This window comes from Corythoichthys intestinalis, chromosome 3 (assembly GCF_030265065.1).
Source record: "Corythoichthys intestinalis isolate RoL2023-P3 chromosome 3, ASM3026506v1, whole genome shotgun sequence".
NCBI lineage: Eukaryota > Metazoa > Chordata > Actinopteri > Syngnathiformes > Syngnathidae > Corythoichthys > Corythoichthys intestinalis.
The window spans coordinates 18,350,444-18,374,342 of NC_080397.1; the positions used below are offsets into that span (position 1 = coordinate 18,350,444).

General features: G+C 41.4%; 1 protein-coding gene across 5 annotated transcripts in view; it reads right to left on the reverse strand.

Annotated features, from left to right (window-relative positions):
* Positions 1-23,899, reverse strand: part of pde4d (phosphodiesterase 4D, cAMP-specific) — a 465,837-nt gene that overhangs the window by 207,931 nt on the left and 234,007 nt on the right. The window lies entirely within an intron of this gene.

Consider the following 23,899-nt stretch of genomic DNA (forward strand, 5'->3'; position numbering starts at 1 on the left):
CATTCAAGAACGTGAGTCATACTGTGAGCAAACATGATATATTTATTTCTGCGTGTTACCCTGGCACTCTCGCTGCATGCGGGAAATATTCAAGATCACAACATTAAGCAACTTTCACTAAAGCCACACATGCCACCAGTAGAAGACCGATTCTAACAAAATGGCATGCTCAAAGTTGACCAAGAGAAGAAAAGTGGACAACAAAAATCGTCTTTTCAGTGAGGAATGGAATGACAAATATTCGTCCATTTTACCAACTGCAAGTACCAAACCTATGTGCTTAATATGCTTAAAGACAGTTGAGCTGATAAAAAGTGAAAATGGGAAATGCCATTATGTTAAAGAGCACAGCTCTTTTGAATATGTTTCCTCCTAAATCAGAATTGGGAAGGCAAGAAATTAACAGGTTGAAGCAGTCATATAAAGAGTCAAGCAAGGTTAATGTTAAATCTATGACACAACAACAAATTGCAACGGAGTGCTCACTCAGAGTGTCTGAGTGTTGGTCAAACATAAGAAGCAGTTCTCTGATTGAGAAAAATAAAATAGTGTATGACTGAAGTGATAACAGCAATGTTCAAAGGGAAAGAAAAGGTGGAAATGACAACAAAAATCAAACAAATCTCACTCTCAGATGTATCAACCTCCAGACACACTGAAGTACTGGCTAATGATGTGAGTAAACAGCTTTGTGACTCCCGAATGCCATTTCTCTCATTGAGCAGTGTTTTACAGTTAAAGTTACTGTCAATAAGTGTTATGTTAGCACCTTAATGACAGAACGTGTCATTTATGTTCTGAACAAGTGAACATGTATTGTACTACTTGCACGTTTTCTTTTTTTGTCCAGAAGTGTTTTGCAATTACAAAATGTACTGTCAATAGTTACTGTTTGGACCTTAATGACGGATATTGTCAATTATTTAGTGTATCTGTGTAAACATTGTACTTGCATGTGTTTTTTTTTTTTGGTGTGTTTTTACTTTAAGTCACAAACATGTTTTGTTAATTTATTTTCATTTAATCAGAATTAAAGTTGCACCGATACCGATACCAGTATCGGCAGGGGGCGCCGATTCGGCCCAAATTGGTGGTATCGGTATCGACGAGTACCAACATTTAGGGCGCTGATACCATCTACTGGCGTCACTTGAGCGCAAAAGAACTGTCTTTCTCACGTGAGCTAACTTCCCAAATCTCGATGCATGACATCTGTATGTTTTTGTCTCGAATTTACCAAATGAAATTATTATCTTCATCTTCATATTCATGATGTTCACTACAACGCATATCCGCGATGTTACACTGCTTTTCTAACATGGCATTCACAAAGGATTAGCATGCGTAAGCTAACGCCCACTGTTAGAGTGTCGGTGGGATCAGAAAGGTTAAGACCGTGAGAGACTAAGCAAACTCATGGTTTCATGATGAACAATGAGTGGCAAATTAAGAGCACCGTACTTCAAACTCGTCCTGTTTATGAAAGTCGATTCTCATATGCTGGTGTTGTGCAGTAATGAGCAGAAGTGACTTCTGTGGCCAGAAAACACTCAAGCGGCGCAGCGCGCACACTAGATATCCTCAGATAGCAACCTAGATGTCCTATGTTAGATCCCATGCTAACTCTCGCGCGCACACACTAGATATCATCAAATAGCAACCTAGATGTGCTACATTAGATCCCATGCCATTAGCTGCGTGAGCCCAGAGCGACGCCATATTTTCCATTGATGAATTAGAAACCGCCATGACTGAATGGAAGTTAAGCAGGCCAAATCAATCCATACCAGTGATTATAGATAATGCTGCAAATACTGTTAATTCAGCACATGTTACAGATGGGCTCGGACCACAAATAGGATGTTTTGCTTATATGGTAAATATAGCTGCTAAGAGAGCTGCAGCAATCAACAGTGTGCCCCACTTTACAAACAGTAAAGATTGTTCTCAGCACTTAAATACAAAATTTCTTCAGATCAGTAAGAAGTGGGCACATAAATATTATGCACTAAAATGCTTGTTTATATGATGGCACTGTTATTTTTGCTTGTTAGCAAAAAAAAAAAAAATAATAATAATAATAATACTAATAACTGTTGTATTTTCTGTTTCAGAGCATTAAATGTATTGAATTGGATCGAAAATCGTACCAAACCGTGACTTAACTGTATCGTTGCATCCCTTATACATATATATATATATATATATATATATTTTTTTTTTTTTTTTAAATTAATTAAAAAAAAAATTTTGTTGTTGTTGTTGCAAACAGTGGTATCGGAATGGTATCGGTATCGGCCGATACTGCACAGCCAGGTATCTGTATCGGTATCGGGCCCAAAAAATGGTATCGGTGCAACACTAATCAGAATGTTGGGTCAAAAGAAAACCACCTTTACCACCTTCGACCTGCCTTGTACTTGACCGACATTAATAAATGGACCCATGCTTGTATGGAAAAAAAATTGATTGTGGACCTTCAAGATTTGTATTTGAGGACCCCTGAACTACAGATTCCATTAATGAAAATACTTGAATTGCCTTTATGGGTATCTGCCCCCTATACATTTTGGGCTCCGCAAGTCGAAGCAAGCAGACAGCCACAAAACGTACTACCCAGTGAGAGGATGAGAGACAACAGCCCATAGTACAATTGCACTCGCCAACAAGATTTAACTTCTTGCCAGATGTTCCATACACACGTTCTGCGAGATGACAAAAGCTAGCTCTGCAGGCAACACGGAAGAGAAAATGTGCCAATTTATCACAAAGATTTAGCTCAGAGTAAATTAGTGTTTTTTCATCAATGTTGTTTTTGGCAGCCCTTTTAATTTTTTTTCTGGACAAAAATACTTATTAGTCTTAGTCATATCTTGGTCATTTAAAGATGTGCTCGTCTCCGTCTAGTTGTTTTAGTCAATGGAATCTCATGCAAATTTTATCTAGTTTTAGTCGACAGTTACTCAAAATGTTTTCGTCTGTAAAATTCTAAAGTTTTAGTCCATAAATAAATAAAGGTTTCCAACAATTTCGAATGAACATAGACGGATGAGCACATATGCATTGGAGCGTCTACAAGGACAGTGTCAACTTGGTGATGATAATACACACTCAGCAGGAAAAGCAGTACATTATTTTCAATGAAACCCACCTAGAAGCGACAAACTGTACATAGAAAAAAAATTAAAAATAAATAAAAAGCAAGCGTTTAACACTGGGAATTCAGGGGTTTTTCTTTTGACTATGCTTAGAGTCTAGCCAGAGCCATTTTGAAAACACATTCCAAGGTGACGACTCTGCAGGTTATAATTAGTCTTTTATAGGTGACTATAAAGAGCGTCAACTGGCTCTCCTCTAGACTAGGCATGTGCCGGTAAGATATTCTGACAGTATAATAACCTTTAGCCAATATATCACGGTATTGTAATTACAGCTCTAAAATGTGTTCCTTTGCGATATCTGATTTAATTTTTTTTTTCTTTTCAATTGAACAGGTTTTTTATTTTTCAAAACATATTAGCAAATTGGAACATAAGTATAATGTTAAGATAAATTTTTAAAAAATAACAAAACATTCCAAATAAAATTCAAATAAATGCAGTCCTTTAGGTGAGCCTAAACCCACAGCTACAGCTCAACATTATTATCATCAGAACAAAAATAATTGAAATATTTTCCATAAAAAGCACTTGTGCATAACTCGTATAATGTTTACATTATACACACACTGTCTTTCCCAACACAGACAGTGTCCAGAGAGAATAAAACGTTCATGACAGTGTTTACCAACCTTTAAGTTTGTATACATGCGAAATCATATTGGAAGTATTGCCTCCTCGGCAGCCACTCTCCGCAAACATGTTTTACTCATCAGTTGGCCCTTCTCCTCTAAACCGTGGCCATCTGTAACCTTTCTGTAACCTAAGTATTCCTGTAACAGCGATTTCATTTTCTTCAATGAGAGAAAGAGTTCAGGAGTTTCACCTCCTCCAGCCATCGTGTAGCACAGATGACTCACTGACACTGATAAACAACCGGTGGGGGAGGGTTAAGCCTGGCAGCTGCAAGCGTGGGATTTCTCCATGCGTTTTTGGGACATTAAAAATAACTAATACCTTAGGGACAGTATGGCGGATATTTTTTGCAGTTTTGAAACCTTGACGTTTTCATACCATGGTATACCTTGAAACCGGTAATCGACACATGTCTACTCTAGACTGACCAGAAAAGCCAAGTGGCTATGCTTTATACTGGACAGTGTTTTCAGAGGACATTCGCCATCGGAATTCATACAACAATTACGTCAGCAAAGAGTGAGAGAGACAGGGTGCTATGGTAGCGGTGCAGCTGTGCATTAGCGTTAGTGCATAGCTTGAACGCGGCTTTTGGGGAAAGGACGGGCTTGACAACAGTCATAAAAAAATAAAATGGGTTTAGGTTAAGCTTGAGAATGCTCGGTTTTCTGTCGTCTCCTAATGAACAATATTTCAAGATTGCTTAAATGGCGGGGAGTCGGGGCAAATTGTTAGTATGTGTGTGTGTGTGTCATGTGTAGTCATTTGTTTTGATGCTCCTGTGCACGCTGGTCCATTTGCTTAGCGCATCTCGGACTGCGAATTAGTGCGCATACATGAGACTTGAACAGACTCAATGGACAAAGGCAGTCTGAACGGCCACGCAAAAAAAAAGACCAGATATGACAAAAAATCGGACTTTAAGACATTAAGACCTGCGGTATGAACCTAGCCTTTGATAATGTCACCCATTGTGAACATGAAAACTGGCATTCGTCTCGTTATTTTCTAGTCTTTCCATCCACATTTTTAGTTCACATCATCGTCATGAAAAAAATGTTTGTAGATTAAATATTTTCATTATCATCGTTGTTGAAGGAAACAACTGTTAGGTTTTGTGTTGCCTGTCCGCATTCCTGACAACAACACTGCTTCAGTAACTTACACCAAATAATATTACGCCAAAAGTAGTTTTGTGTTAATGTTGCGTCCGCTGGGTTAAACGTATTTAAATTGTGCCTCACCTGCTATCTTGTCCGGGAAAGGGTTAATTCACTGTCAATCGGAAAGGGGTGTGGATTCGCATTTAAGCGGAAGCTGGGTCGGCGTGGCTGTCATTCACATTCACGTTGCCGAAAGAGACGCGCACCACCGGTGAGTTTGCCGCTCATTTGCTTGTATTTGTATTATGTATTTGCACCTACTGCATTGCTTTAGATGGCTTGGCGTTTCTTTCATGGCGATCACTCAATGGCCTTCCAGTTTGTGTGTTACGAGATCCGCTGAGAGCTGACAGTTGGCGACGAGCGCGTTGGTTTAGCGTAGCCACTGAGTCAATCTCGCAGCGAATCAGCGAGCGGTGCAGGGCACGCGGTGAACCATGGGTAATGTAGTCTCGGGACCCGCTGTATTGGTGCTTATAATCTGAATGCTTGCGGGAAAAAACTACATTTCCTCATGCTGTTAGCCGCCACCCTTTCAAAGCATTGGACGGCGTTCGTGACTTGAAGTGTCTAAATGATGCAACTATTGCCTAAAGAATAACGATTAAACAGTTAAAAATGTAAAATGTGATTTTAAAGTACTGCATAATAGTTGGTTATTGCAATCTGAGCAATTTAATTGTGAATGAATTATATATATTATGCACAGTGTATTATTTATTCATTTAGATATAAAGAAGCTTTGTGTATATTTGTATTTAGCATTATCATAATTTGTATATTTATACACATATATACATTCTTTGCTTGCATTTATAGGTTTATAACCTGCTTGGTGTTTGCTATTTACTACTCCAAAACAAATCAACAATAAAAAACCAACAATATACTGTGAGCACAAGCCGAGTTATCCAGTGTGTTCTCTTTCGGATCCCTTTCGGCGGGGAAAACGCCACAAAAAAGCGTAAACGGCCGAACAGTTATAAACCGCGGCACTGATCTGGGCTAGTGCAGCATCAGCTTGGTAACCAGGAGGCAAAACCAATCCAGCCCTGGTCAACTTAACACTCCAGTAATTTATTGGAGCTGACAGGGACCTAAACCTGGACAAACAATTGTGCCATCCTGGGAAGCGTTCTGTAGCCGGATATTGGACGGCACCTGAAGCTAATCAAGTCAAATCACCTGCTTGAATTCCTGTTGAGCTCGGGCAAAGGAGCCAGTCACCAACAAAGTGGAGAAAGGTCCCCAGCACGGACCCCATTGGTTGAATAGTCGGCTCTCCGGCCAACAAAAAAAAAAAAAAAAAAAAAAAAAAAAAAAAAAAAAAAAAAAAAAGGGAATTGAGATGGACGACTTGAAAAAACTTAAAAGTGCTCGTTCAAAAGCGCAGGCGTCATTCACAAGAAAAGGAAATGCACTTACTACTTATTTGGCGGCTGGACTTCTGGATCCAAGTGAGGTTCCAAAAGAATGGAGGAGTCTCAAACTGGACTTCTCTAAAGTTGTTGATACAGGGCTTGAGTACGCCCACGCCTTGAGAGAGTCAGATGATGAAAGGGTTAAAGAGTCCGCTTTGGACGTTGACAGGCTGACTGCTGAGTGCGAGGCAAAGTTCCTAGAGGTGAAACGAGCCACCCAAGAAGCCTTTTGGAATGGCTACGCCGAGGAAATGTTTTCCGCCCAGGCTAAAGTCGCTGAATCTGCAGTTGCTCAGGCTGAAGAGGACGAAGTCAGCCCTCAACAACCAATTAAGGACCGCAGGCTTAGGAATAAAGGTCTGGACAGAGAGGTCTCGGAACTCGGTGACATGCTGGTGGAGTGGAAGGAATTGGTTCCTGCCTCTAGGTTGATTGATCTGAGGTTATGCTACCGAACATTGAGGAAGAGGCTCCTGGCTTTGTCAGACAAGCTGGAAGAGGAAGAAATGGAAGAGCAAAGTGGTGAACCTCTGGCCCCAAATTCCGGAGTGGGAGCGTCCAGGATGGACAGGCAGTATCCCCCAGCCGAGTCTGTCAAACTAAAACCAGGACCTGACACCTGGAAAGCATTTACTCCAAACCTTGGGGCGGGGACCCCAAACACAATCACCCAGCCTTTCTCACCACAAATCGACAACAGTAATGTTCAGGGAGCTATCGCTATAAAGCCCCAAATCAGTCTTGAAAGGGCAAGACTACCCAGTTTTTCTGGTGATATGAGGGACTACTACAGGTGGAAGGCTGAATGGGTGAACCTGGAGTTATTAGGCAACCCATATGGAGCTGAATCTGTGAAAAAGTTCCACCTTCTAAGCAGCCTGCATGAAAAGGTTAAAAGGGAACTTGTTCTATCCAGCTGTGGTTCAGCCGATGATGTATTCAGGCTGCTGGATAACAAGTATGGAAACAAGCAGAAGATCGTTTGGTTGATCACCAACGAGGTCCAGGCTCTTCCCCCTCTGAAAAGTAACAACCCCAGAAAAACCATTGAACTAATACAGGCTGTGGAAAGAGCACTTTGCAACCTTCAGATTCTTAGAGAAGAGGATGCTGTAAAAAATCGGGTGGTCTGCCAGTCTCTCGAGAGCAAGCTTCCCAGCACACTGAAAAAGGAATGGATCATGCATAAGTCCAACCCTGCTTCTGGATTCTCTCCAACAAACCACTTTGATTGCCTCTTGGAGTTCCTGAAAAAACAAGAGGAGATTCTGGAGGAACTGGACCAATTAGAGCCAAGCTCAGTGGAAAAGGATGCAATGGAGAAAAGTTTATCGGTTGTTAAGGTGAGGAAAGCCTCCACTAAATCCACAACTGGTCAACAAGACGTTCAAGCTAAATGCACTATGTGCGGTGACAACAAGCATGCTGGCAGGCTATTTGCGTGCAAAGCCTTCAGAGAACAAGACCTTGCTGGTAAGAAGGCTCATCTGAAGAAGATTGGGTCATGCATCAAATGCTTGCGGCCTCACACCAAGGATGGCAACAGCTGTACCCAGAGATTCCTTTGCCCAAAGCCAACCTGTAGGGGATCAGGGGTTTCGGACCACAACTATCTCCTCTGTCCCAAGCCACCTACTCCAAAACAGGATGAGAGTGAGGACCGGAACAGCACACAAGCTGAAGGAAAGAGCCTTGGCTTGACCAAGAGACAGGAGGAGTTTTTGGCAGAACTCACTCCAGAACAAAGAGAAAGGTGCAAGAAGGTTTTCTCAAACAAAATCTCATCAACTGTATGCAGCAACACTGGAGATGAACTGAAGGAACACCCAGTAGTGATGATGCTCCTGAAAGCAACAACAAATTCAGGCTGTCTAATTGGCACCCTCATCGACCTCGCCTCCGATACAAACTACATCACTCATGAAGCAGCCAACCGCCTTGGTCTATCTGGCGACAACATCAAGCTGATAGTCCATGGGGTGGGGGGTATGAGGAAGACTGTCCTGACAAAGAGATATTCCCTTCGGCTGAGGGTGAAATCACCCAAAGGTAACGTAGCAGACCACAAGATACTCTGTTACGGCCTGGAGAAAATTGCTGAGGTGAATCAGCCAGTCTCACCCAAGCAATTACAAAAATTCTTCCCTGATGTTCCTGCTGATGAGCTGGTACGGCCAAGGAAGATAGACCTTCTTGTCAGTCACCGTGAGGGTCGGCTTGTTCCTCAGCCAACCAGGATTGTGGGAGACCTTGTGCTCTGGGATGGCCCGTTGGGCAAGACAGTCGGAGGAACCCACCCCAACCTCATTGAGGCTGTCGACCTTGCCGTGTACTGCTCTGACACCCACCTTGCAAAGAGCATGAGATCTGCTTCGGTGGCATACAAAGAGACCGTCTTTGACCAAGCAGCAGAGGAGAACACAGTTTCCCAGAGCTTCACGGCCACAAACAAGAAGGTCCTTGAATGGTTCAAGTGGGATAGTATCGGAGCAGCCTGCAGTCCCGTGTGTGGTGGCTGCAGGTGTGGCAAATGTTCCCCAGGTGGGAAGGAAATGACTCTCAGTGAAGAGAAAGACCTGGAGAGGATAAAAGCCTGCATCACTTACGTGCTGGCTGACAAACACAGCGATTCCCCCCACTGGGACGCAGCGTATCCCTGGAAGGGTGACCCAGCAACACTTCCGGACAACCGTCAAGCAGTTGAGGCGACCTTCAGGAGCACTGAAAAACGCCTAGAAAAGGAACCTGTGTGGAAATTAGCGTACAAAGAACAAATCCATGAAATGGTGTCCAGAGGAGCTGCTGTCAAACTCGCCAAGGAAGAAATTGACAGCTGGACTGGTCCAACTTGGTACATAAGCCATCTAATAGCACCTAATCCTCACTCCACTTCTACCCCTGTGCGGATCGTATGGAACAGCAGCCAAGAGTTCCGAGGGATGAGCCTCAACAATCTCCTGTACAAGGGCCCCGATGTTCTCAACCCAATACGGGGAGTGCTTTTGAGGTTCAGAAGTGGCCAACATGCTGCACTGGGCGATGTAACAAAAATGTATAACTCAGTGTGGCTGAAGGAAAAGGAAGTCCACCTACATCGCTTCCTCTGGAGGGATAACCTGGAGGATGAGATAGAGGTCTTCGCTGTTGTCAGGGTAAACATCGGTGACAAACCCGCTGGTTGCATCGCCCAAGTTGCCATGAGGGAGACGGCCAACCTTCCCCAGTTTGCTGACAGGGTTGAAGAACGTCGGGTTCTGACCGAGGATAGCTACGTTGACGACATCTTGACCTCTCATGATGACCTCGAAACCCTGCAAAAGATCACCAGAGGGGTGGTGGACATTCTGAAAGCAGGAGGTTTCCACCTCAAGCCTTGGGTCCTGTCGCACCAAAGTGGGAGGAGTGGTAAACCTTCTGACATCAGGGCTGAAACAAAAGCTCCCAGGACCTTAGTGCTGCCAAACCAAATGAAGGATGAGGAGAACAAAGCTCTGGGTGTCGGCTACGAACCCGAGACAGACAAGCTTCGGCTCCTGACTTCCATCAACTTCTCCAAGAAAATGGGGAAAATGAGAACTGGACTCGATCTGAGTGAAGAGCTGGTCAGGGACTGCACACCAACCCCCTTGACACGGCGTATCCTGCTCAGCCAGATCGCAGGTTTCTACGACCCAATTGGTCTTGCCTCACCAGCCAAGCAAAAGGGAGTCATGCTAGTGCGGGAGTCATTCCAAGAAGCCGGCAAAGACAACCCTGCCAAGGACACATGGGACATCCCTCTCTCGCCCAGACTCCGAGAAGCAGCAATAACACTCTTTGAAGAGTATATAAGACTTAGCCAAGTCAGATTCGAGAGAAGCCTGACACCACCTGACGCTCTAGGCCCACCAATGGGAATTACATTTTCAGACGGGAGCGAATCCTCTTATGGAGCAGTGCTCTACCTTCGGTGGACAACCCCAAATGGGATCATCGTAAAGTTGGTGGAGTCCAAAGCAAAACTCACTCCCCTAGACCAAAAGGGGGACGTGATCAAGGCGGAGCTCTGCGGCGCAGTCTTTGCTACCCGCCTAAGGCAGTACTTTGAAAAGCACTGTCACATTAAAGTACAGCGCTGGATCCACTTCGTTGACAGTCAAACGATCCTGGCAGCCATCCAAAAGGAAAGTTATGGCTACCAAACATTTTTTGCCAATCGAATTGGTGAGATTCAGAAAGCTGGACAAGTGGAGAATTGGAGGTGGATTGAAGGCAGCCGAAATATCGCAGACATCCTCACCAGAGGAGCTTCCCCTGAGGAACTTGGCGAAGGTTCGACGTGGCAGAAAGGCCCCGAGTTCCTACAGTTGCCAGAGGAGGACTGGCCCATGAAAATGGCTAGCGAAATAACAACCTCAGCTGCTGAAAATGTAGGAAAATTACAACGGAAGGGGTTCTCTGCGGTAGTCACCAGGGTCCAACCAGACCATAAGACAAAGACCGGCCCCAAAGACGAAACAACCCTCCAAGAGCCAGAGCAACCAGCTGGTCCAGAACCAGCGCCAGTACTAGGCAAACAAAGAACTTGGAGCACTGGACTGGTGCACCTTGTGGAGCCTCAGCGTTTCAGTTCCCTGTCGAAGTTGTGTGGAACTTTGGCCTGGGCTCGACGAGCCGCTGAGACCTGGCTTAGGAGGCTCAAGACACCAGATCGACTAAAGTGGGAGGAAACCAACTCCATACTGAGTGCTAAGGAAAGAGCAGGAGCCTTCCAAGATCTGGCCCTCGCAGCCCAAGATGGAGTTGAGTTCAATGACTCTACACTGAATCGCTTGGTGGTCCACAAGGAAAAGGACACTGGACTCCTTCTCTGTGGAGGCAGAATCCAGTCCTGGAAGGAAGGTGGGACAGCTGTTCCACTTATCCCATTCCATTCCTGGTTGGCGACCTTGCTGACGAGAGATGCCCATGAAAAGAACCACGAAGGCATTGCTACCACACAGCTGCGGACGAGGAAGAAGGCATGGATAGTACAAGGTCGGAGAATAGTGAAGAAAATCCTGAATGATTGCGTTCCCTGCCGTAAACTGAAAGGGAGAATGTGCCAGCAGATCATGAGCGACTTGCCACCAGAGCGCTCGGCGCGTGCCAGTCCATTTGAGTACACTACACTTGACCTCTTCGGCCCTTTTGAAATCAAGGATGCCGTCAAGAAAAGAACCAGCAAGAAGGTCTGGGGCATAGTGTTTTGTTGCATGGCATCAAGAGCAGTTCATGCAGATCTTGTTGATGACCAATCGTCTGAAAGCTTCCTCCAAGCCTACTCTCGTTTTGTAGCTCTGAGAGGCCATCCAAAAAGACTTTGGTCTGACAGGGGAACAAACTTTGTTGGCGCTAAACCAGCCTTGCAGGAACTGCACAAACACCTGGCGAGCCTGCAGGAAGCTTCCATTAAGAATGAAGCCGCCAAGAATGGAACAGAATGGTCATGGGACTTTCATCCGGCTGACGCACCTCATCGTAACGGAGCTGCTGAAGCTGCAGTAAAGCTCCTGAAAAGAGCCCTTATGAGTCTTGGAGGGACAGAAGGCTCATTCACCTGGAGTGAACTCCAAACCCTTTTCTATCAAGCAGCTAACCTCACAAATGAAAGGCCAATTGATGCCAGAGCACAAATCCAGGAAGACTCAGTCGAGTACATCACACCTAACAGTCTACTCCTCGGACGAACTGGACTTGGAGGCGACACGGATGGCCTCGAGCTTTGCATCCATCCCTGGCGCCGTCTGAGAGCCATACAAATCAGTGTGGACATGTTCTGGTCGAAATGGAGTGAGCTTGCTGGACCTAATCTATTCATTCGGCCAAAGTGGCACCACACGAAGAGGAACGTTGAAGTTGGCGACATCGTGTGGATCGCTGACCAGAATGCCTTGCGAGGACAATTCCGTCTTGGACGGATTCAAGCAGTCTACCCAGACAAGAAAGGACTTGTTCGAGACGCTGATGTAAAGATGTGTGCTGGCCTGCCTGCAGTGCTAGCAGTCAGGCAACGCAGAAAGGACCTACAACAACTGACGACAGTCATCCTCCGGAGAGACATCAGGAGATTGGTTGTCCTCATTCCCACTGAAGAACAGAATGGTTCTGCTAGGCAAGGCACAAGCTGACTGGCTGATGTCATCCATCGCCTGGTTCTGGAGGTACCGCATCATGACATAATTGTCCCGACACCCTTAAGGGTCGGTGGTGCAAGCCAAGCGCTGCCACTGGGACACACATTTGCACATACACGAAGATGAGTACACACATAATTGTGCCCTGACAGTACACACCCCTGTCAGCGTAGGTGCCCGAACAGTGACATTGGCATCATCATCTTCGTTGGCAAGTAAGATTGAACTTTTACTCAATACAAAAAAAAAAAAAAAAAAAAAAAAAAAAAAAAAAAATTGTGATGTGGTGTTAAAGTGGGTGACCTCTCTGAATTATCAGTCGGTCAAGTGGGAGGTGTTGCGTCCGCTGGGTTAAACGTATTTAAATTGTGCCTCACCTGCTATCTTGTCCGGGAAAGGGTTAATTCACTGTCAATCGGAAAGGGGTGTGGATTCGCATTTAAGCGGAAGCTGGGTCGGCGTGGCTGTCATTCACATTCACGTTGCCGAAAGAGACGCGCACCACCGGTGAGTTTGCCGCTCATTTGCTTGTATTTGTATTATGTATTTGCACCTACTGCATTGCTTTAGATGGCTTGGCGTTTCTTTCATGGCGATCACTCAATGGCCTTCCAGTTTGTGTGTTACGAGATCCGCTGAGAGCTGACAGTTGGCGACGAGCGCGTTGGTTTAGCGTAGCCACTGAGTCAATCTCGCAGCGAATCAGCGAGCGGTGCAGGGCACGCGGTGAACCATGGGTAATGTAGTCTCGGGACCCGCTGTATTGGTGCTTATAATCTGAATGCTTGCGGGAAAAAACTACATTTCCTCATGCTGTTAGCCGCCACCCTTTCAAAGCATTGGACGGCGTTCGTGACTTGAAGTGTCTAAATGATGCAACTATTGCCTAAAGAATAACGATTAAACAGTTAAAAATGTAAAATGTGATTTTAAAGTACTGCATAATAGTTGGTTATTGCAATCTGAGCAATTTAATTGTGAATGAATTATATATATTATGCACAGTGTATTATTTATTCATTTAGATATAAAGAAGCTTTGTGTATATTTGTATTTAGCATTATCATAATTTGTATATTTATACACATATATACATTCTTTGCTTGCATTTATAGGTTTATAACCTGCTTGGTGTTTGCTATTTACTACTCCAAAACAAATCAACAATAAAAAACCAACAATATACTGTGAGCACAAGCCGAGTTATCCAGTGTGTTCTCTTTCGGATCCCTTTCGGCGGGGAAAACGCCACAAAAAAGCGTAAACGGCCGAACAGTTAATACAGACCTGACGACGCACAACTTCCAGTTAGCATCATGTAAGGATAAGCAACAAAATTGCTTTAATGTTAAGATTTTAATCCTGCAATATTACAATGTATGACTTAATTCTCGTAATATTGCGACTTTGTATGTCTCCTTGTGCCCTGCAATTGGCTGGCAACCAGTTCAGGGTGTACCCTGCCTACTGCCCGTAGTTAGCTGGGATAGGCTCCAGCATCTCCGCGACCCTCATGAAGAATAGCGGCATGGAAAATGCATGAATATTCTCTTAATATTTTGACTGTTCTCATAGCCCTTTTTTTCTTTCTTTGTCAGGACTTATGTTGACTGGAAGTTGAGGAAGGCTCCATGCTCACGTGAATGAGAAGACATATATGATTGGCTGCTAACTTATCATCGCTGAAATCTGTCGAAGAAAGATCAACTCAGCCAGAGGTGGGCAAACTATTCAACAAAAGGTCGCAGTGGGTGCGGATTTTCGTTGCAATCCATCAGGAGAACACGTTTTCACCAATCTGGTGTCTTACAAGTGGAATTAGATGATTGCAGTCAGATACTTATTGTTTCCCCGGACCTATCATTGGTTAAACTGCCTGTGCTGGATCAGTTGTAACCAAGACCAGGACCCATTGAGGACCGGGTTGCCCACCCCTGAACTCAGGCATCTTCTTTGTAGTGCAAAAATTCAACATGCCACATCGCAGTGCTTGGCCTACTTGTTTAAACTCGGCGACATAGTGTCGCCCAGAAGCACGTCGCCGGTGGCGAGGCCGTCTGTCACTCTTCCACCCGCAATTGCATTGACTTCGTATGGTACCCAACGCGTGACGAGAAAAAAAAATGCAGCCCTTCTCAATGCACCATTAAAGGATGTTACCCTGCAACTATGATCTGCTACGTCATTTTTTCTACAAGACACGTTGAAGGAAATGTCTCTCAGAATTCCAATTATTTTAATTATTTCATGCATATGATCAAAATGACCGTGTGACCTGGAGTATATTTTGATGAATGGAGTTTGTTATTTGATTGCAATTGTTACTGAATTCTGAGCAAATTGTGATTAAAATACTTTCGAATACTGGAAGGGCATGAGATCAGATCTGCTTCTCCACCGCAGGATAACAGCATTTTTATTTGTCTGCCAATCTTGGCCCAAGTCCATTCAAACTCGCCACTTTTTCACAGCAACGCTATCCTGTGGCAATCGAATTCAGCGTAATTGCGGTCAAATGAATTGAACAGCTGCAGTGTGGCAGCTAAGTCAGTGGGGTCTGCCGCGTTACAACACTGGAGCACTGTTTGGGCGAAGCACAAACTGCGGGATATTTGTCTATGGCAGCTTGTGTTCAAGCAATGCCAGCTACAGTCTATCTTTTTTTCCCAACACTGTGCTTTTTCTTTCTTCACCGCCTTCAATTCTGCTTTTTTTTCCTCTGACCTTTTTCTTTGCACAAGATTTTCCTCAAGCCCTCGCCGCACGACAATTGTGTGCATCCCAACCCCCCTCCCTCCTGGTTACCAGGGGCAACAAAGATGGAGAGGGACAAGTCATTAAAAGAACTACAGGCTGTAGAAACAATTGCAATTTAAAAAAAAAACAAAAAAGGTAGGAACTGCTTTGATGTATGAAAAGAAGGTTGATAGGATGAGGGGTGTACAGTGCCTTGCAAAAGTATTCGGCCCCCTTGAACCTTGCAACCTTTCGCCACATTTCAGGCTTCAAACATAAAGATATAACATTTGAATTTTTTGTCAAGAATCAACAACAAGTGGGACACAATCGTGAAGTGGAACAAAATTTATTGGATAATTTAAACTTTTTTAACAAATAAAAAAACGGAAAAGTGGGGCGTGCAATATTATTCGGCCCCCTTGCGTTCATACTTTGTAGCGCCACCTTTTGCTCCAATTACAGCTGCAAGTCTCTTGGGGTATGTTTCTATCAGTTTTGCACATCGAGAGACAGACATTCTTGCCCATTCTTCCTTGCAAAACAGCTTGAGCTCAGTGAGGTTGGATGGAGAGTGTTTGTGAACAGCAGTCTTCAGCTCTTTCCACAGATTCTCGAATGGATTCAGGTCTGGACTTTGACTTGGCCATTCTAACACCTGGATACGTTTATTTTTGAACCATTCCATTGTAGATTTGGCTTTATGTTTTGGATCATTGTCCTGTTGGAAGATAAATCTCCGTCCCAGTCTCAGGTCTTGTGCAGATACCAACAGGTTTTCTTCCAGAATGTTCCTGTATTTGGCTGCATCCATCTTCCCGTCAATTTTAACCATATTCCCTGTCCCTGCTGAAGAAAAGCAGGCCCTAACCATGATGCTGCCACCACTATGTTTGACAGTGGGGATGGTGTGTTCAGGGTGATGAGCTGTGTTGCTTTTACGCCAAACATATCGTTTTGCATTGTGGCCAAAAAGTTCCATTTTGGTTTCATCTGACCAGAGCACCTTCTTCCACATGTTTGGTGTGTCTCCCATGTAGCTTGTGGCAAACTTTAAACGAGACTTTTTTATGGATATCGTTGAGAAATGGCTTTCTTCTTGCCACTCTTCCATAAAGGCCAGATTTGTGCAGTGTACGACTGATTGTTGTCCTATGGACAGACTCTCCCACCTCAGCTGTAGATCTCTGCAGTTCATCCAGAGTGATCATGGGCCTCTTGGCTGCATCTCTGATCAGTTTTCTCCTTGTTTGAGAAGAAAGTTTGGAAGGACGGCCGGGTCTTGGTAGATTTGCAGTGGTCTGATGCTCCTTCCATTTCAATATGATGGCTTGCACAGTGCTCCTTGAGATGTTTAAAGCTTGGGAAATCTTTTTGTATCCAAATCCGGCTTTAAACTTCTCCACAACAGTATCTCGGACCTGCCTGGTGTGTTCCTTGGTTTTCATAATGCTCTCTGCACTTTAAACAGAACCCTGAGACTATCACAGAGCAGGTGCATTTATACGGAGACTTGTTTACACACAGGTGGATTCTATTTATCATCATCGGTCATTTAGGACAACATTGGATCATTCAGAGATCCTCACTGAACTTCTGGAGTGAGTTTGCTGCACTGAAAGTAAAGGGGCCGAATAATATTGCACGCCCCACTTTTTAGTTTTTTATTTTTTAAAAAAGTTTAAATTATCCAATAAATGTTGTTCCACTTCACGATTGTGTCCCACTTGTTGTTGATTCTTGACAAAAAAATTAAATTTCATATCTTTATGTTTGAAGCCTGAAATGTGGCGAAAGGTTGCAAGATTCAAGGGGGCCGAATACTTTTGCAAGGCACTGTATATTTGCCTTCCACGTGATACAGAGGCACCTCACCATTTGTTAAAGGAATACATCGATGGAAAGGACCATTCGTCTAGCCTTCGTCAACACTTGGTTGAGGAGGGGAATGCCATGCGAGAGCAATGTGTGACCAACATGAGAAGGTGACGTCAGGCTGTGTTTGCTTCTTCCACGTGCAACTGACACTACCAGTTTGTGAAAAGAAGTCATTCACAAACACAATCACATGCCGAACTGAAAAAACAATTTCTACAGAAGTAAAATTCCATTACCATCGTCACCACTAATACCACCACTACTGAGAGTAAACAAAAATGGGGAGTAAGTCCCAGGCTGCGTGTGGTCCTTCCACACGCTAATAGGGTTCCTTTGTAACCTTTGTATCCTCTGCAACTACTCATGGTGTATCATTCCACAGAAGTGTGTTAACAAAATGAGTGCTAGACTGCCACAGATGTTTGTTTTTTTTGTTTTTTTTCCCAAACACAATCTGAAGAGCTGATTATTTCAGGTACACACTCATTTTAAATGCTTTTTTAAAAGCATTTTAAAAGTTTTTTCATGATATTTAACATGAGAAAAAGATAACCATTAATGTGATTTGGTATATCATGTATAAGTCACAAAGAAAGCTTGTTGAGAGGGGTAGTAAATATAAATGAGATTTGGAAAAATGAAAATATAAATAAAAGTTGTTCACATTTTAGGTCGTGTTTGTTTTCAAGCTACTTGCAAAGTTCAACTGTAACCTCACTTCACTCTTTATATGAGATGCACTGTATATGAAGTACAATAAATGAAATAGGGCTGTCAAAAAAATATAACGACAATTAATCGATCACAGAGTAAACTTTTTGGATAATTGATTAATTTGGAGCCATTGTCTAACTTAAAATTAGTGGTGGAATGTAACAAAGCAAAAATACGTTGTTACTGTATTTCAGTACATTTTTGTGTATCTGTACTAAGCATGTGCCATTTCATGAACAGATTCCAAGGTGACGACTGCTGGCTACAATTAGTCTCCAAGTGACTATAAAGAGCGCCAGCTGGCTCTCCTAAACTAGGCATGAGATTGTGACGGTATGATAACCTTAAGCAAAAATATGACAGTTTCAAGGTATCACGATGTTGCAGCTCTAAAATGTGTTACTTTGAGATATGTGGGTGAAAAAAAAAAAAAAACTTTTTCATTGAACAGGATTTTATTTTTCAAAACATATTAGCAAATTGGAACACAAGTATAATTTTAAGTTGAATTAAATAAATAAAAAATAACTGAAATATTCAAAATAAAATTAAAATAAATGCTGTCCTATAGGTGAGCGTAAAACCATAGCCACAGCTCAACATTATTAACATCAGAAAAAAATTATTGAATTATATTCCATAAAAAGCACGTGTGTATGACTCGTATCATGTTTACATTATACCCACACTCTCTTTCTCAACAAAGACAGTTGCCAGAGAGAATTAAAAAAAAAAGCACACACATTATACCACCGCTAGACACACTAAACACGCTGGAGTTAACTCCTGTAGCTGGTGGGAAACATTCATGACCGTGTTTACTAACCGTTAATTGTGCATAAATGTGAAATCATATTGGAGGTATTGCCTCCTCGGCAACCACCCTCCGCAAACATGTTTTATATGTGGGTTGTCCCTCTTCTTTTTTTCACTTTTCTGTAGCTGTATTACCAGATTAGTATTACCAGCGATTTAGTTTTCTTCAATGGGGGAAAAAGTTTATTAGTTTTACCTCCTCCGGCCATCATGTAGCACAAATGACACACTGACACTGAGCAAAAACTGGTGGGGGAGGGTTGAGCCTTGCAGCTGCAAGCGAGGGATTTTCTGAATTTTCTGGTTCCTTCTTTGTATATTGACTCAGTTCTCTTTTTATACATATACATATAAAATATATATGGTTATTATATTTTTTCATCGGGATAAAATAATTTTACTTTTTACTTGTGAATTTTAAAGCAGCTACTTTGTACTTTTACTTGAGTACATTTTTTTTTCTTAGATACTTGCATTTTTACTTGAGTAAAAAAAAAAAAGTGAGTACTTCATCCAAAACTGCTCAAAATTGTGCAAATACTCTTATTTCATTCTCTTAGGGAGTAAACATTTCTCTAATTTCTGTATTCCCCAATGAAATGATTAACTTTTAAGTTCATCAAAAATAATTTGAATAATAAAAAATTTGCAAATGGTTGCGAAAACAATGAGCTGCATTTTTTTTTTCATTTTCCTGACATGCTAGGGATCAAAGCAGTAACTGAATCAGAATCAATTAATGGAAAAATAAGAGTCAATTTTATCTTTTGCAATAAATAGTCATTTGCAGCTGTAGTATGCAGTCTCAGAAGTGTTTCTTGAACTTGTAGAACTTCAAACGAATATCCAAGGCTAAGTAGTGGTCAAGTCACGTTTAGTTACCGTAATTTTCAGACTATCAACTACAACTTTTTTCCTTGCTTTGAACCCCACGGCTTATAGTTCATTGCATCTTATTTATGGACTGTCACTGTCTAATGAGCTGCATTTCTTTTGGTGTAAATATCCCATACTAGAATGTGGACACTTGTGGTTTATAGTCCAGTGTGGTTTATATATGAAGAAATGCAGATTTCTTATCAGGATTAGGGGTGCCTTATTGTCAAAATAAATCATCAATTGACAATGACCAAACATTAGACATCAAAACCTTAAAGAAAAAAATGACCACTATATCAAATGACTAAATATTAGGGAAGGAAAACTATAATAAAAATTTACTGCAATTAGTGATGACATCGCTTGTCAGCAGTATCTCTTACTTTCAAAACGGTTAGTGGGTACGTATGTACAGTATATCACTCCTTCTCATGATTTTTGATGTTATTTAAGGATTAAAACACAAATACCAAACAACAATTATTGGTTAATGAACATTCCAAGGGGAAAATAATAATTCTGTAATAAATTCTTATATAACCAAAGTCTTTATCTAATGACTCAATAATCGATATAAAAAATCGATGGAATAAGCAATTCAAAAATTATTACAGTATAGTAACAACACTAAAATAAGGCAGTGTTTTTTTTCCCTCCGGCAACCCCTTAATTTACTGTAATAGTGAAAATTAAAATCAAAATGATTGATCTTAACCTTTTTACGGTTTACCACACAAACCAAGCTATAAAGGCTATAAATTCACGATCATTTATCCACACTGCAGATGGAGGGATCACAAGATGTGACTCATACCCAGACGAATAAGGACATAAAATGTTTAACTCATGCTCAGCTAGTTCCCTTTTTTCCTTTATAATAAATGGCTTATTAAATGACAACCTAAAATTAGTGTGCATTAGTGAACAACAGTGTCACGATATTTTTTTTTCCTTTTACCAGTGTTATGCAAGGACTGTAGTAGAGACTATGAAGTGCCATCAGCAAAGGCTTTGAAGCTGGGTGAGGATTGGAAAGGTGTATTAAGGCCCAGACTTTCTGTAATTTGGCCTTTTAAGTTTCAGTTAATTCATATATCCACCAGTATTGGTATAGGCCAGTTACAGATCTGCTGATCAGTCAGCTATTCAAAATACTCCACTGAAAATTTGCATCTGTACAAGTGCCAAACTTTTAAAAAAACATAAACTATGGTGACATGATTGATTTTTTCCCCATTTACTGTAACTGATCTGTGAATCCACACACTTCCCAGTGTTTAATTTAGAATTATCCAGTTATTTCATATAGATAGGTTGACAAAAACTTAAAAGAAAAAATCCAACACTGTGATTTAAACCATAACCAGTGTTGTTAATAACAGCGTTACAATATAACGGCGTTACTAACGGCGTTATTTTTTTCAGCAGTGAGTAATCTAATTAATTACTCTTCTCAGCTTGGCAACGCCGTTACCGTTACTGAGGCGGGAAAGGCGTGTGTTACTATGCGTTACTAAGTTGGTTGAATAAAAAAAGTCAGAGAGACGGACTCACGGAGATGAGAGAGCAAAGCAGGAGTGGGCAAGACGCCTACGGTAGATATCACATATTATAGAACTAGATGCTAAAGATAGACGCGGCTGCATTGGCAACATGTTTTAAGGACTACATGCGTTAGTAAACAGCCGCCATCTTAAAGCAGTAGACCTCTCAGGAAGGCTCTGTTGTAGAGATCCTTCCTAGCGAACCTTTTTTTTTTTTTTTTTTTTTTTTTAAATCTAAAATGGTCCTAAATCGGCAAAATCTTGACTTAAATCTATCTTTAAATGATGAAGCAGTTTTAAAATTTACACATGTTGAAAGTAGACAGAAGGGAACTAATAAAATAGCGGGAGCAATTTTAACAACTTTAATGGTTGATTCACAACTTTAAATGACTTCCACAAATAGCAAAGGTTACTATCTAGTTATCGCAATACCCTTGTGTCTAGTTAAGTGGAGGGTAAAGAATTGGGCTAGGGCCAGTTGTCCCAAAAACCCTTTAAACTTCACATTGTGTGACCTTTTTTTTTTTTTTGAGAAAAAAAAAAAAAAACATGAAAATTATCACTAGTTACTTTGCCAAGTAACTAATTATTCTTAAATTCAGGTAACTGAGTTACTAACGCAATTACTTTTTGGGAGAAGTAATTTGTAACTGTAATTAATTACTTTTTTAAAGTAAAATTAACAACAATGTCCATAACCTGTGTGCAAGACGTTTATTGTAATGTTTTTTTTCCCCACTTGAAGTCACCATTCCCAAATGCATGACATTAAAAAAATGGATCCTCCACTGCATAAACATGCAAACGTTAATAACCTGTGCATGCATTCAGCCACTAAAAAAATATTTAAATCTATCTTTGTTTTATATGCCAAGTCATATCATTATTTCAAGATTTGTAAACGCAACCTAGTTTGGCTTGCCAAGGCTGTCGACTCACTGTATGGCACAAGGACCATATTGAAATAGGCAATATATTTGTTTGATAAAAATGTAACCAACATATAACATAAAAAGCCCTATTTTTCGCAAAAAATAAATAGATAAATAAATAAATAAATAAAAACATAAATAAATAAAAATAAGTGCATTGGCCGATATGATACGACAGCTTTGTTTCCCCAAGTTGACCCAGAAGGACATTAATGTGCCAGACACCATTGGCATTCACATTCACACTGTCACTGAGCCAGAATTAAACCCGCCCTGTCTGCCCTGAAGTCTAGCGACTGCAGCAATCGCCATCAGTGACTGAGTGAATCGAATAAAACATTAATGTAGCTGTTACATACAACAATAAAAGTAAACTTCCTCACAAACTAAGTGGTTTGCCCTTCCACATGCACGCACACAAACACACACTTTTGAAATCTGAATATTTTGACTATTAAAGTATCTTTTATTGCCAATTTCTCTCAACACTGTGGAGAAGAAGAGATGAATGTAAAAGGATGATCTATTTTCATAGAATATAGCTTACTCCTGAACACCCCACTTCTGATATGATGGCTAAGCTCAGGCAGCACTCCTCCATGTGGTGTTGAATCTTCACCACAAACCTATGAATTTGAAACACAAGTGTCCACTTTAAACCATAGTAGCAATGTAATTCTTAGGAGCCTAACATGACAAACGTATTCGGCCTACTCTTAGTAGAGCTGTGGTTTACACCGGGACAGTGATGTGGGTGAGAGCTACGATCATGGTACTGTAAATTCAATTAAATTACCAGCATTAAAAACACACACACACACACACACAAACAACTATATAATGTTATATTCCACAAAAATGAGTGGTTATTGCAATGAAAAATAGAAATCTAAATTACTTTAATGTCAATACAAACAATTTTCCTTATCCTGGCCGCAAAAATGAATTAGCAGGAATCAAACATGATACAAGATGTAGAACAGTAGCTGGAGCAGTACTAAAAGCAAACCACACAATTTACAAGTCAAACACCACAGCTTGCATATGAGTCTGAACGTAGCTCTGGCTTCCTCTAGTGGACGTCCCTGAACTCAATGCGTGTTGGGAGCAGACTAGCTTTAGAGTCCACAACAAAAAACAGGCAGTTATTTAGCCAGAGTAACTCTTTCTTCAGTCATTTTAAGAATATAATATGTATATGATCAATCTGAAATCATATTGTTTACTTGACATTTACATTTCAAGTGTTTATATATAGGTGAGGTTATAAATGTGCTGAAGTATAAATTTGTCACCCCCCCATAAAAAGAACCTAACTGTTTCAATTTCTTTAACCACAAGAATACGTTATAAAAACTAAATGAATAAATAATTACAAAAATAAAAAGCAAAACAAAAACAAAAGCATGAGCATGTATTTAAGGAAAAGCATCTACGGTAGTTAAACCATAACACAAAGAAAATTGTGTGTCTGGTTCATTTTTTCATTATAACCATTATTATTAATATTCATTAATTCATCTTCTGTAGCGCTTTTCCTCACAAGGGTCATGGGGGTGCTGGAGTCTATCCCAGCTAACCACAGGCAGGAGACATGGTACACTCTGCCAGCAAGCACAGTGTTATTTCTATTAACCCATAGACTTCACTATAAGTTGACGGGACACGGGGCTAGGGGCCGGGGGCTATTTTCAAAAACCTAAAATTCAAATATTTTAAAAACCAAAGCGGCTAGCGACCTAAAACCATAACAGGCACCTCCCTTCGGCATATACTGTATGAGTCTCCATGAACAAAAACATTAAAAAAATCAAAGTTGTTCCCTAATAAAATCACCATTAATTATTTTTTTTAAAATAAAAGT